Below are 13,503 nucleotides of genomic sequence, written 5' to 3' on the forward strand. Positions count from 1 at the left end.
AAAAAGGAAATATCCTCAGATGAAATCTGGAAGGAAGCTTTCTGAGAAACTGCTTAGTGTTCTGTTAATTCATCTCACAGAGTTACATCTGTATTTCGTGGATGTCTTTGTTAACTTATTTCTGTGGAATCTGAGAACAGATATTTCGGATCCCTTTGAAGACTATAGGGCCAAAGTCAATATCCTCCGATAACCAAGAGAAAGATGCTTTCTGAGAAACTTCTTTGTGTTCTGTGAAATCATCTCAAAGAGTTACAGTTTCACCTCAAGAACCTTTTCGCTAAGACAGTTCTTGTGGAATTGTCAAAATGATATTTGGAAGCCCCTAGAGTGCTATGGTGAAAAAGCAAATATCCTCAGATGAAAGCAGGAAAGAAGCTTTCTGAGAAACTGCTTAGTGTTCTGTTAATTCATCTCACAGAGTAACATCTGTATTTCGTGGATCTCTTTGCTATCCGTATTTCTGTGTAATCTGAGAACAGATATTTCGGATCCCTTTGAAGAATATAGGGCCAAAGGAAGTATCCTCCGATAACAAAGAGAAAGAAGCTTTCTGAGAATCTACTTTGTGTTCTGTGAAATCATGTCACAGAGTTACAGCTTTCCCCTCAAGATACCTTTCGCTAAGACAGTTCTTGTGGAATTGGCAAAGTGATATTTGGAAGCCCATTGAGGGCTACGGTGAAAAAGGAAATATCCTCAGATGAAAGCAGGAAAGAAGCTTTCTGAGAAACTGCTTAGTGTTCTGTTAATTCATCTCACCGAGTTACATCTGTATTTTGTGTATCTCTTTGCTAGCCTTATTTCTGTGGAATCTGAGAACAGATATTTCAGATCCCTTTGAAGACTATAGGGTCAATGGAAATATCCTCCGATAACAAAGAGAAAGAAGCTTTCTGAGAAACGTATTTGTGTTCTTTGAAATCATCTCTCAGAGTTACAGCTTTCCCCTCAAGAATCCTTTCGCTAAGAGAGTTCTTGTGGAATTGGCAAAGTGATATTTGGAAGCCCATAGAGGGCTATGGTGAAAAATTAAATATCCTCAGATCAAATCTGGAAAGAAGCTTTCTGAGAAACTGCTTAGTGTTCTGTTAATTCATCTCACAGAGTTACATCTGTATTTCGTGGATGTCTTTGTTACCTTAGTTCTGTGGAATCTGAGAACAGATATTTCGGATCCCTTTGAAGACTATAGGGCCAAAGTCAATATCCTCCGATAACCAAGAGAAAGAAGCTTTCTGAGAAACTTCTTTGTGTTCTGTGAAATCATCTCAAAGAGTTACAGGTTTCACCTGAAGAAACTTTTCGCTAAGACAGTTCTTGTGGAATTGGCAAAGTGATATTAGGAAGCCCATAGAGGGCTATGGTGAAAAAGGAAATATCCTCAGATGAAATCTGGAAAGAAGATTTCTGAGAAACTGCTCTGTGATGTGTGACTTCCATTCACAGAGTTACATCTGTATTTCGTGGATCTCTTTGCTAGCCTTATTTCTGTGGAATCTGAGAACGGATATTTCGGATCCCTTTGAAGACTATAGGGCCAAAGGAAATATCCTCCGATAACAAAGATAAAGAAACTTTCTGAGAAACATCGGTGTTCTGTGAAATCATCACACAGTGTTACAGGTTTCCTCTCAAGAAGCCTTTCGATAAGACAGTTCTTGTGGAATTGGCAAAGTGATATTTGGAAGCCCATAGAGGGCTATGGTGAAAAAGTAAATATCCTCAGATGAAAGCAGGAAAGAAGCTTTCTAAGAAACTGCTCTGTGATGTGTGACTTCCACTCACAGAGTTACATCTGTCTTTCGTGGATCTCTTTGCTAACTTATTTCTGTGGAATCTGAGAACAGATATTTCGGATCCCTTTGAAGACTATAGGGCCAAAGTAAATATCCTCCGATAACAAAGAGAAAGAAGCTTTCTGAGAAACGTATTTGTGTTCTTTGAAATCATCTCTCAGAGTTACAGCTTTCCCCTCAAGAATCCTTTCGCTAAGAGAGTTCTTGTGGAATTGGCAAAGTGATATTTGGAAGCCCATAGAGTGCTATGGTGAAAAATAAAATATCCTCAGATGAAATCTGGAAGGAAGCTTTCTGAGAAACTGCTTAGTGTTCTGTTAATTCATCTCAGAGAGTGACATCTGTATTTCGTGGATCTCTTTGCTAGCCTTATTTCTGTGGAATCTGAGAACAGATATTTCGGATCCCTTTGAAGACTATAGGGCCAAAGGAAATATCCTCCGATAACAAAGAGAAGGAAGCTTTCTGAGAAACTTATTTGTGTTCTCTGAAATTATATCACAGAGTTACACGTTTCCCCTCAAGAAGCCTTTCGCTAAGACAGTTCTTGTGGAATTGGCAAACTGATATTTGGAAGCCCATAGAGGGCTATGGTGAAAAAGTAAATATCCTCAGATGAAATCTGGAAAGAAGCTTTCTGAGAAACTCCTCTGTGATGTGTGACTTCCACTCACAGAGTTACATCTGTATTTCGTGGATCTCTTTGCTAGCCTTATTTCTGTGGAATCTGAGAACAGATATTTCGGATCCCTTTGAAGACTCTAGGGCCAAAGGAAATATCCTCCGATAACAAAGAGAAAGAAGCAGTCTGAGAAACTTCTTTGTGTTCTCTGAAATCATCTCATAGAGTTACAGCTTTCCCGTCAACAACCCTTTCGCTAAGACAGTTCTTGTGGAATTCGCTAAGTGATATTTGGAAGCCCATAGAGGGCAATGGTGAAAAAGGAAATATCCTCAGATGAAATCTGGAAAGAAGCTTTCTGAGAAACTGCTCTGTGATGTGTGACTTCCACTCACAGAGTTTCATCTGTATGTCGTGGATCTCTTTGCTAGCCTTATTTCTGTGGAATCAGAGAACAGATATTTTGGATCCCTTCGAAGACTATAGGGCCAAAGGAAATATCCTCCGATAACAAAGATAAAGAAGCTTACTGAGAAACTTCTTTGTGTTCTGTGAAATCATCACACAGAGTTACAGGTTTCCTCTCAAGAAGCCTTTCGCTAAGACAGTTCTTGTGGAATTGGCAAAGTGATATTTGGAAGCCCTTAGAGGGCTATGGTGAAAAAGGAAATATCCTCAGATGAAAGCAGGAAAGAAGCTTTCTAAGAAACTGCTCTGTGTTGTGTGACTTCCACTCACAGAGTTACACCTGTATTTCGTGTATCTCTTTGCTACCTTATTTCTGTGGAATCTGAGAACAGATATTTCGGATCCCTTTGAAGACTATAGGGCCAAAGTAAATATCCTCCGATAACAAAGAGAAAGAAGCTTTCTGAGAAATGTATTTGTGTTCTTTGAAATCATCTGTCAGAGTTACAGCTTTCCCCTCAAGAATCCTTTCGCTAAGAGAGTTCTTGTGGAATTGGCAAAGTGATATTTGGAAGCCCTTTGAGGGCTATGGTGAAAAATGAAATATCCTCAGATCAAATCTGGAAGGAAGCTTTCTGAGAAACTGCTTAGTGTTCTGTTAATTCAGCTCACAGAGTTACATCTGTATATCGTGGATCTCTTTGCTAGCCTTATTTCTGTGGAATCTGAGAACAGATATTTAGGATCCCTTTGAAGATTATAGGGCCAAAGGAAATATCCTCCGATAACAAAGAGAAAGAAGCTTTCTGAGAAACTTCTTTGTGTTCTGTGAAATCATGTCACAGAGTTACAGGTTTCCCCTCACGAAGCCTTTCGCTAAGACAGTTCTTGTGGAATTGGCAAAGTGATACTTGGAAGCCCATAGAGGGCTATGGTGAAAAAGGAAATATCCTCAGTAGAAACCTGGAAAGAATCTTTCTGAGAAACTGCTTAGTGTTCTGTTAATTCATCTCACAGAGTTACATCTGTATTTCCTGGATCTCTTTGCTATCCTTATTTCTGTGCAATCTGAGAACAGATATTTCGGATCCCTTTGAAGACTATAGGGCTAAAAGAAGTATCCTTCGATAACAAAGAGAAAGAAGCTTTCTGAGAAACCTCTTTGTGTTCTGTGAAATCATGTCACAGAGTTTCCGCTTTCCCCTCAAGAAGCCTTTCGCTAAGAGAGTTCTTGTGGAATTGGCAAAGTGATATTAGGAAGCCCATAGAGGGCTATGGTGAAAAAGGAAATATCCTCAGATGAAATCTGGAAGGAAGCTTTCTGGGAAACTGCTTAGTGTTCTGTTAATTCATCTCACAGAGTTACATCTGTATTTCGTGGATGTCTTTGTTACCTTATTTCTGTGGAATCTGAGAACAGATATATCGGATCCCTTTGAAGACTATAGGGCCAAAGTCAATATCCTCCGATAACCAAGAGAAAGAAGCTTTCTGAGAAACTTCTTTGTGTTCTGTGAAATCATCTCAAAGAGTTACAGGTTTCACCTCAAGAAACTTTTCGCTAAGACAGTTCTTGTGGAATTGGCAAAGTGATATTAGGAAGCCCATAGAGGGCTATGGTGAAAAAGGAAATATCCTCAGATGAAATCTGGAAAGAAGATTTCTGAGAAACTGCTCTGTGATGTGTGACTTCCACTCACAGAGTTACATCTGTATTTCGTGGATCTCTTTGCTACCTTATTTCTGTGGAATCTGAGAACAGATATTTCGGATCCCTTTGAAGACTATAGGGCCAAAGTAAATATCCTCCGATAACAAAGAGAAAGAAGCTTTCTGAGAAACTACTTTGTGTTCTGTGAAATCATGTGAAAGAGTTACAGCTTTCCCCTCAAGATACCTTTCGCTAAGACAGTTCTTGTGGAATTGGCAAAGTGATATTTGGAAGCCCATTGAGGGCTACGGTGAAAAAGGAAATATCCTCAGATGAAAGCAGGAAAGAAGCTTTCTGAGAAACTGCTTAGTGTTCTGTTAATTCATCTCACAGAGTTACATCTGTATTTCGTGGATGTCTTTGTTACCTTATTTCTGTGGAATCTGAGAACAGATATTTCGGATCCCTTTGAAGACTATAGGGCCAAAGTCAATATCCTCCGATAACCAAGAGAAAGAAGCTTTCTGAGAAACTTCTTTGTGTTCTGTGAAATCATCTCAAAGAGTTACAGGTTTCACCTCAAGAAACTTTTCGCTAAGACAGTTCTTGTGGAATTGGCAAAGTGATATTAGAAAGCCCATAGAGGGCTATGGTGAAAAAGGAAATATCCTCAGATGAAATCTGGAAAGAAGATTTCTGAGAAACTGCTCTGTGATGTGTGACTTCCATTCACAGTGTTACATCTGTATTTCATGGATCTCTTTGCTAGCCTTATTTCTGTGGAATCTGAGAACGGATATTTCGGATCCCTTTGAAGACTATAGGGCCAAAGGAAATATCCTCCGATAACAAAGATAAAGAAACTTTCTGAGAAACTTCGGTGTTCTGTGAAATCATCACACAGTGTTACAGGTTTCCTCTCAAGAAGCCTTTCGCTAAGAGAGTTCTTGTGGAATTGGCAAAGTGATATTTGGAAGCCCATAGAGTGCTATGGTGAAAAATAAAATATCCTCAGATGAAATCTGGAAGGAAGCTTTCTGAGAAACTGCTTAGTGTTCTGTTAATTCATCTTAGAGGGTGACATCTGTATTTCGTGGATCTCTTTGCTAGCCTTATTTCTGTGGAATCTGAGAACAGATATTTCGGATCCCTTTGAAGACTATAGGGCCAAAAGAAATATCCTCCGATAACAAAGGGAAAGAAGCTTTCTGAGAAACTTCTTTGTGTTCTCTGAAATTATATCACAGAGTTACACGTTTCCCCTCAAGAAGCCTTTCGCTAAGAGAGTTCTTGTGGAATTGGCAAAGTGATATTTGGAAGCCCATAGAGGGCTATGGTGAAAAAGGAAATATCCTCAGTAGAAACCTGGAAAGAATCTTTCTGAGAAACTGCTTAGTGTTCTGTTAATTCATCTCACAGAGTTACATCTGTATTTCCTGGATCTCTTTGCTATCCTTATTTCTGTGCAATCTGAGAACAGATATTTCGGATCCCTTTGAAGACTATAGGGCTAAAAGAAGTATCCTTCGATAACAAAGAGAAAGAAGCTTTCTGAGAAACCTCTTTGTGTTCTGTGAAATCATGTCACAGAGTTTCCGCTTTCCCCTCAAGAAGCCTTTCGCTAAGAGAGTTCTTGTGGAATTGGCAAAGTGATATTAGGAAGCCCATAGAGGGCTATGGTGAAAAAGGAAATATCCTCAGATGAAATCTGGAAGGAAGCTTTCTGGGAAACTGCTTAGTGTTCTGTTAATTCATCTCACAGAGTTACATCTGTATTTCGTGGATGTCTTTGTTACCTTATTTCTGTGGAATCTGAGAACAGATATATCGGATCCCTTTGAAGACTATAGGGCCAAAGTCAATATCCTCCGATAACCAAGAGAAAGAAGCTTTCTGAGAAACTTCTTTGTGTTCTGTGAAATCATCTCAAAGAGTTACAGGTTTCACCTCAAGAAACTTTTCGCTAAGACAGTTCTTGTGGAATTGGCAAAGTGATATTAGGAAGCCCATAGAGGGCTATGGTGAAAAAGGAAATATCCTCAGATGAAATCTGGAAAGAAGATTTCTGAGAAACTGCTCTGTGATGTGTGACTTCCACTCACAGAGTTACATCTGTATTTCGTGGATCTCTTTGCTACCTTATTTCTGTGGAATCTGAGAACAGATATTTCGGATCCCTTTGAAGACTATAGGGCCAAAGTAAATATCCTCCGATAACAAAGAGAAAGAAGCTTTCTGAGAAACTACTTTGTGTTCTGTGAAATCATGTGAAAGAGTTACAGCTTTCCCCTCAAGATACCTTTCGCTAAGACAGTTCTTGTGGAATTGGCAAAGTGATATTTGGAAGCCCATTGAGGGCTACGGTGAAAAAGGAAATATCCTCAGATGAAAGCAGGAAAGAAGCTTTCTGAGAAACTGCTTAGTGTTCTGTTAATTCATCTCACAGAGTTACATCTGTATTTCGTGGATGTCTTTGTTACCTTATTTCTGTGGAATCTGAGAACAGATATTTCGGATCCCTTTGAAGACTATAGGGCCAAAGTCAATATCCTCCGATAACCAAGAGAAAGAAGCTTTCTGAGAAACTTCTTTGTGTTCTGTGAAATCATCTCAAAGAGTTACAGGTTTCACCTCAAGAAACTTTTCGCTAAGACAGTTCTTGTGGAATTGGCAAAGTGATATTAGAAAGCCCATAGAGGGCTATGGTGAAAAAGGAAATATCCTCAGATGAAATCTGGAAAGAAGATTTCTGAGAAACTGCTCTGTGATGTGTGACTTCCATTCACAGTGTTACATCTGTATTTCATGGATCTCTTTGCTAGCCTTATTTCTGTGGAATCTGAGAACGGATATTTCGGATCCCTTTGAAGACTATAGGGCCAAAGGAAATATCCTCCGATAACAAAGATAAAGAAACTTTCTGAGAAACTTCGGTGTTCTGTGAAATCATCACACAGTGTTACAGGTTTCCTCTCAAGAAGCCTTTCGCTAAGAGAGTTCTTGTGGAATTGGCAAAGTGATATTTGGAAGCCCATAGAGTGCTATGGTGAAAAATAAAATATCCTCAGATGAAATCTGGAAGGAAGCTTTCTGAGAAACTGCTTAGTGTTCTGTTAATTCATCTTAGAGGGTGACATCTGTATTTCGTGGATCTCTTTGCTAGCCTTATTTCTGTGGAATCTGAGAACAGATATTTCGGATCCCTTTGAAGACTATAGGGCCAAAAGAAATATCCTCCGATAACAAAGGGAAAGAAGCTTTCTGAGAAACTTCTTTGTGTTCTCTGAAATTATATCACAGAGTTACACGTTTCCCCTCAAGAAGCCTTTCGCTAAGAGAGTTCTTGTGGAATTGGCAAAGTGATATTTGGAAGCCCATAGAGGGCTATGGTGAAAAAGGAAATATCCTCAGTAGAAACCTGGAAAGAATCTTTCTGAGAAACTGCTTAGTGTTCTGTTAATTCATCTCACAGAGTTACATCTGTATTTCCTGGATCTCTTTGCTATCCTTATTTCTGTGCAATCTGAGAACAGATATTTCGGATCCCTTTGAAGACTATAGGGCTAAAAGAAGTATCCTTCGATAACAAAGAGAAAGAAGCTTTCTGAGAAACCTCTTTGTGTTCTGTGAAATCATGTCACAGAGTTTCCGCTTTCCCCTCAAGAAGCCTTTCGCTAAGAGAGTTCTTGTGGAATTGGCAAAGTGATATTAGGAAGCCCATAGAGGGCTATGGTGAAAAAGGAAATATCCTCAGATGAAATCTGGAAGGAAGCTTTCTGGGAAACTGCTTAGTGTTCTGTTAATTCATCTCACAGAGTTACATCTGTATTTCGTGGATGTCTTTGTTACCTTATTTCTGTGGAATCTGAGAACAGATATATCGGATCCCTTTGAAGACTATAGGGCCAAAGTCAATATCCTCCGATAACCAAGAGAAAGAAGCTTTCTGAGAAACTTCTTTGTGTTCTGTGAAATCATCTCAAAGAGTTACAGGTTTCACCTCAAGAAACTTTTCGCTAAGACAGTTCTTGTGGAATTGGCAAAGTGATATTAGGAAGCCCATAGAGGGCTATGGTGAAAAAGGAAATATCCTCAGATGAAATCTGGAAAGAAGATTTCTGAGAAACTGCTCTGTGATGTGTGACTTCCACTCACAGAGTTACATCTGTATTTCGTGGATCTCTTTGCTACCTTATTTCTGTGGAATCTGAGAACAGATATTTCGGATCCCTTTGAAGACTATAGGGCCAAAGTAAATATCCTCCGATAACAAAGAGAAAGAAGCTTTCTGAGAAACTACTTTGTGTTCTGTGAAATCATGTGAAAGAGTTACAGCTTTCCCCTCAAGATACCTTTCGCTAAGACAGTTCTTGTGGAATTGGCAAAGTGATATTTGGAAGCCCATTGAGGGCTACGGTGAAAAAGGAAATATCCTCAGATGAAAGCAGGAAAGAAGCTTTCTGAGAAACTGCTTAGTGTTCTGTTAATTCATCTCACAGAGTTACATCTGTATTTCGTGGATGTCTTTGTTACCTTATTTCTGTGGAATCTGAGAACAGATATTTCGGATCCATTTGAAGACTATAGGGCCAAAGTCAATATCCTCCGATAACCAAGAGAAAGAAGCTTTCTGAGAAACTTCTTTGTGTTCTGTGAAATCATCTCAAAGAGTTACAGGTTTCACCTCAAGAAACTTTTCGCTAAGACAGTTCTTGTGGAATTGGCAAAGTGATATTAGAAAGCCCATAGAGGGCTATGGTGAAAAAGGAAATATCCTCAGATGAAATCTGGAAAGAAGATTTCTGAGAAACTGCTCTGTGATGTGTGACTTCCATTCACAGAGTTACATCTGTATTTCATGGATCTCTTTGCTAGCCTTATTTCTGTGGAATCTGAGAACGGATATTTCGGATCCCTTTGAAGACTATAGGGCCAAAGGAAATATCCTCCGATAACAAAGATAAAGAAACTTTCTGAGAAACTTCGGTGTTCTGTGAAATCATCACACAGTGTTACAGGTTTCCTCTCAAGAAGCCTTTCGCTAAGAGAGTTCTTGTGGAATTGGCAAAGTGATATTTGGAAGCCCATAGAGTGCTATGGTGAAAAATAAAATATCCTCAGATGAAATCTGGAAGGAAGCTTTCTGAGAAACTGCTTAGTGTTCTGTTAATTCATCTTAGAGGGTGACATCTGTATTTCGTGGATCTCTTTGCTAGCCTTATTTCTGTGGAATCTGAGAACAGATATTTCGGATCCCTTTGAAGACTATAGGGCCAAAAGAAATATCCTCCGATAACAAAGGGAAAGAAGCTTTCTGAGAAACTTCTTTGTGTTCTCTGAAATTATATCACAGAGTTATACGTTTCCCCTCAAGAAGCCTTTCGCTAAGAGAGTTCTTGTGGAATTGGCAAAGTGATATTTGGAAGCCCATAGAGGGCTATGGTGAAAAAGTAAATATCCTCAGATGAAATCTGGAAAGAAGCTTTCTGAGAAACTCCTCTGTGACGTGTGACTTCCACTCACAGAGTTACATCTGTATTTCGTGGATCTCTTTGCTAGCCTTATTTCTGTGGAATCTCAGAACAGATATTTCGGATCCCTTTGAAGACTCTAGGGCCAAAGGAAATATCCTCCGATAACAAAGGGAAAGAAGCTTTCTGAGAAACTTCTTTGAGTTCTGTGAAATCACCTCACAGAGTTACAACTTTCCCCTCAAGAAACCTTTTGCTAAGACAGTTCTTGTGGGATTGGCAGAGTGATATTTGGAAGCCCTTAGAGGTCTATGGTGAAAAAGGAAATATCCTCAGATGAAATCTGGAAAGAAGCTTTCTGGGAAACTGCTTAGTGTTCTGTTAATTCATCTCACAGAGTTACATCTGTATGTCGTGGATCTCTTTGCTATCCTTATTTCTGTGGAATCTGAGAACAGATATTTCGGATCCCTTTGAAGACTCTAGGGCCAAAGGAAATATCCTCCGATAACAAAGAGAAAGAAGCAGTCTGAGAAACTTCTTTGTGTTCTCTGAAATCATCTCATAGAGTTACAGCTTTCCCGTCAACAACCCTTTCGCTAAGACAGTTCTTGTGGAATTCGCTAAGTGATATTTGGAAGCCCATAGAGGGCAATGGTGAAAAAGGAAATATCCTCAGATGAAATCTGGAAAGAAGCTTTCTGAGAAACTGCTCTGTGATGTGTGACTTCCACTCACAGAGTTACATCTGTATTTCGTGGATCTCCTTGCTAGCCTTATTTATGTGAAATCAGAGAACAGATATTTTGGATCCCTTCGAAGACTATAGGGCCAAATGAAATATCCTCCGATAACAAAGAGAAAGAAGCTTTCTGAGAAACTTCTTTGTGTTCTCTGAAATCATGTCACAGAGTTACAGCTTACCCTTCAAGAAGCCTTTCGCTAAGACAGTTCTTGTGGAATTGACAAAGTGATATTTGGAAGCCCCTAGAGGGCTATGGTGAAAAAGGAAATATCCTCAGATGAAATCTGGAAAGAAGCTTTCTGAGAAACCGCTCTGTGCTGTGTGACTTCCACTGACAGAGTTACACCTGTATTTCGTGGATCTCTTTGCTCGCCTTATTTCTGTGGAATCTGAGAACAGATATTTCGGATCCCTTTGAAGACTATAGGGCCAAAGGAAATATCCTCCGATAACAAAGAGAAAGAAGCTTTCTGAGAAACTTCTTTGTGTTCTGTGAAATCATGTCACAGAGTTACAGCTTTCCCCTCAAGAAGCCTTTCGCTAAGACAGTTCTTGTGGAATTGGCAAAGTGATACTTGGAATCCCATAGAGGGCTATGGTGAAAAAGGAAATATCCTCAGTTGAAACCTGGAAAGAAGCTTTCTGAGAACTGCTTAGCGTTCTGTTAATTCATCTCACAGAGTTACATCTGTCTTTCGTGGATCTCTTTGCTATCCTTATTTCTGTGGAATCTGAGAACAGATATTTCGGATCCCTTTGAAGACTATAGGGCTAAAAGAAGTATCCTCCGATAACAAAGAGAAAGAAGCTTTCTGAGAAACCTCTTTGTGTTCTGTGAAATCATGTCACAGAGTTACAGCTTTCCCCTCAAGAAGCCTTTCGCTAAGAGAGTTCTTGTGGAATTGGCAAAGTGATATTAGGAAGCCCATAGAGGGCTATGGTGAAAAAGGAAATATCCTCAGATGAAATCTGGAAGGAAGCTTTCTGGGAAACTGCTTAGTGTTCTGTTAATTCATCTCACAGAGTTACATCTGTTTTTCGTGGATGTCTTTGTTACCTTATTTCTGTGGAATCTGAGAACAGATATTTCGGATCCCTTTGAAGACTATAGGGCCAAAGTCAATATCCTCCGATAACCAACAGAAAGAAGCTTTCTGAGAAACTTCTTTGTATTCTGTGAAATCATCTCAAATAGTTACAGGTTTCACCTCAAGAAACTTTTCGTTGAAACAGTTCTTGTGGAATTGGCAAAGTGATATTAGGAAGCCCATAGAGGGCTATGGTGAAAAAGGAAATATCCTCAGATGAAATCTGGAAAGAAGATTTCTGAGAAACTGCTCTCTGATGTGTGACTTCCACTCACAGAGTTACATCTGTATTTCATGGATCTCTTTGCTAGCCTTATTTCTGTGGAATCTGAGAACGGATATTTCGGATCCCTTTGAAGACTGTAGGGCCAAAGGAAATATCCTCCGATAACAAAGAGAAAGAAGCTTTCTGAGAAACTTCTTTGTGTTCTGTGAAATCATCACACAGAGTTACAGGTTTCCTCTCAAGAAGCCTTTCGCTAAGACAGTTCTTGTGGAATTGGCAAAGTGATATTTGGAAGCCCATAGAGGGCTATGGTGAAAAAGGAAATATCCTCAGATGAAAGCAGGAAAGAAGCTTTCTAAGAAACTGCTCTGTGATGTGTGACTTCCACTCACAGAGTTACATCTGTATTTCGTGGATCTCTTTGCTACCTTATTTCTGTGGAATCTGAGAACAGATATTTCGGATCCCTTTGAAGACTATAGAGCCAAAGTAAATATCCTCCGATAACAAAGAGAAAGAAGCTTTCTGAGAAACATATTTGTGTTCTTTGAAATCATCTCTCAGAGTTACAGCTTTCCCCTCAAGAATCCTTTCGCTAAGACAGTTCTTGTGGAATTGGCAAAGTGATATTTGGAAGCCCATAGAGGGCTGTGGTGAAAAATAAAATATCCTCAGATGAAATCTGGAAAGAAGCTTTCTGAGAAACTGCTTAGTGTTCTGTTAATTCATCTCAGAGAGTTACATCTGTATTTCGTGGATCTCTTTGCTAGCCTTATTTCTGTGGAATCTGGGAACAGATATTTCGGATCTCTTTGAAGACTATAGGGCCAAGGGAAATATCCTCCGATAACAAAGAGAAAGAAGCTTTCTGAGAAACTTATTTGTGTTCTCTGAAATTATCTCACAGAGTTACACGTTTGCCCTCAAGAAGCCTTTCGCTAAGACAGTTCTTGTGGAATTGGCAAAGTGATATTTGGAAGCCCATAGAGGGCTATGGTGAAAAAGGAAATATCCTCAGATGAAATCTGGAAAGAAGCTTTCTGAGAAACTGCTCTGTGATTTGTGACTTCCACTCACAGAGTTACATCTGTATTTCGTGCATCTCTTTGCTAGCCTTATTTCTGAGGAATCTCAGAACAGATATTTCGGATCCCTTTGAAGACTCTAGGGCCAAAGGAAATATCCTCCGATAACAAAGGGAAAGAAGCTTTCTGAGAAACTACTTTGTGTTCTGTGAAATCATCTAAAAGAGTTACAGCTTTCTCCTCAAGAAACCTTTCGCTAAGACAGTTCTTGTGGAATTGGCAAAGTGATATTTGGAAGCCTATTGAGGGCTACGGTGAAAAAGGAAATATCCTCAGATGAAAGCAGGAAAGAAACTTTCTGAGAAACTGCTTAGTGTTCTGTTAATTCATCTCACAGAGTTACATCTGTATTTCGTGGATCTCTTTGCTATCCTTATTTCTGTGGAATCTGAGAACAGATATTTCGGA

This window comes from Macaca fascicularis, chromosome X, assembly GCF_037993035.2.
Source record: "Macaca fascicularis isolate 582-1 chromosome X, T2T-MFA8v1.1".
Taxonomy (NCBI): Eukaryota; Metazoa; Chordata; class Mammalia; order Primates; family Cercopithecidae; genus Macaca; species Macaca fascicularis.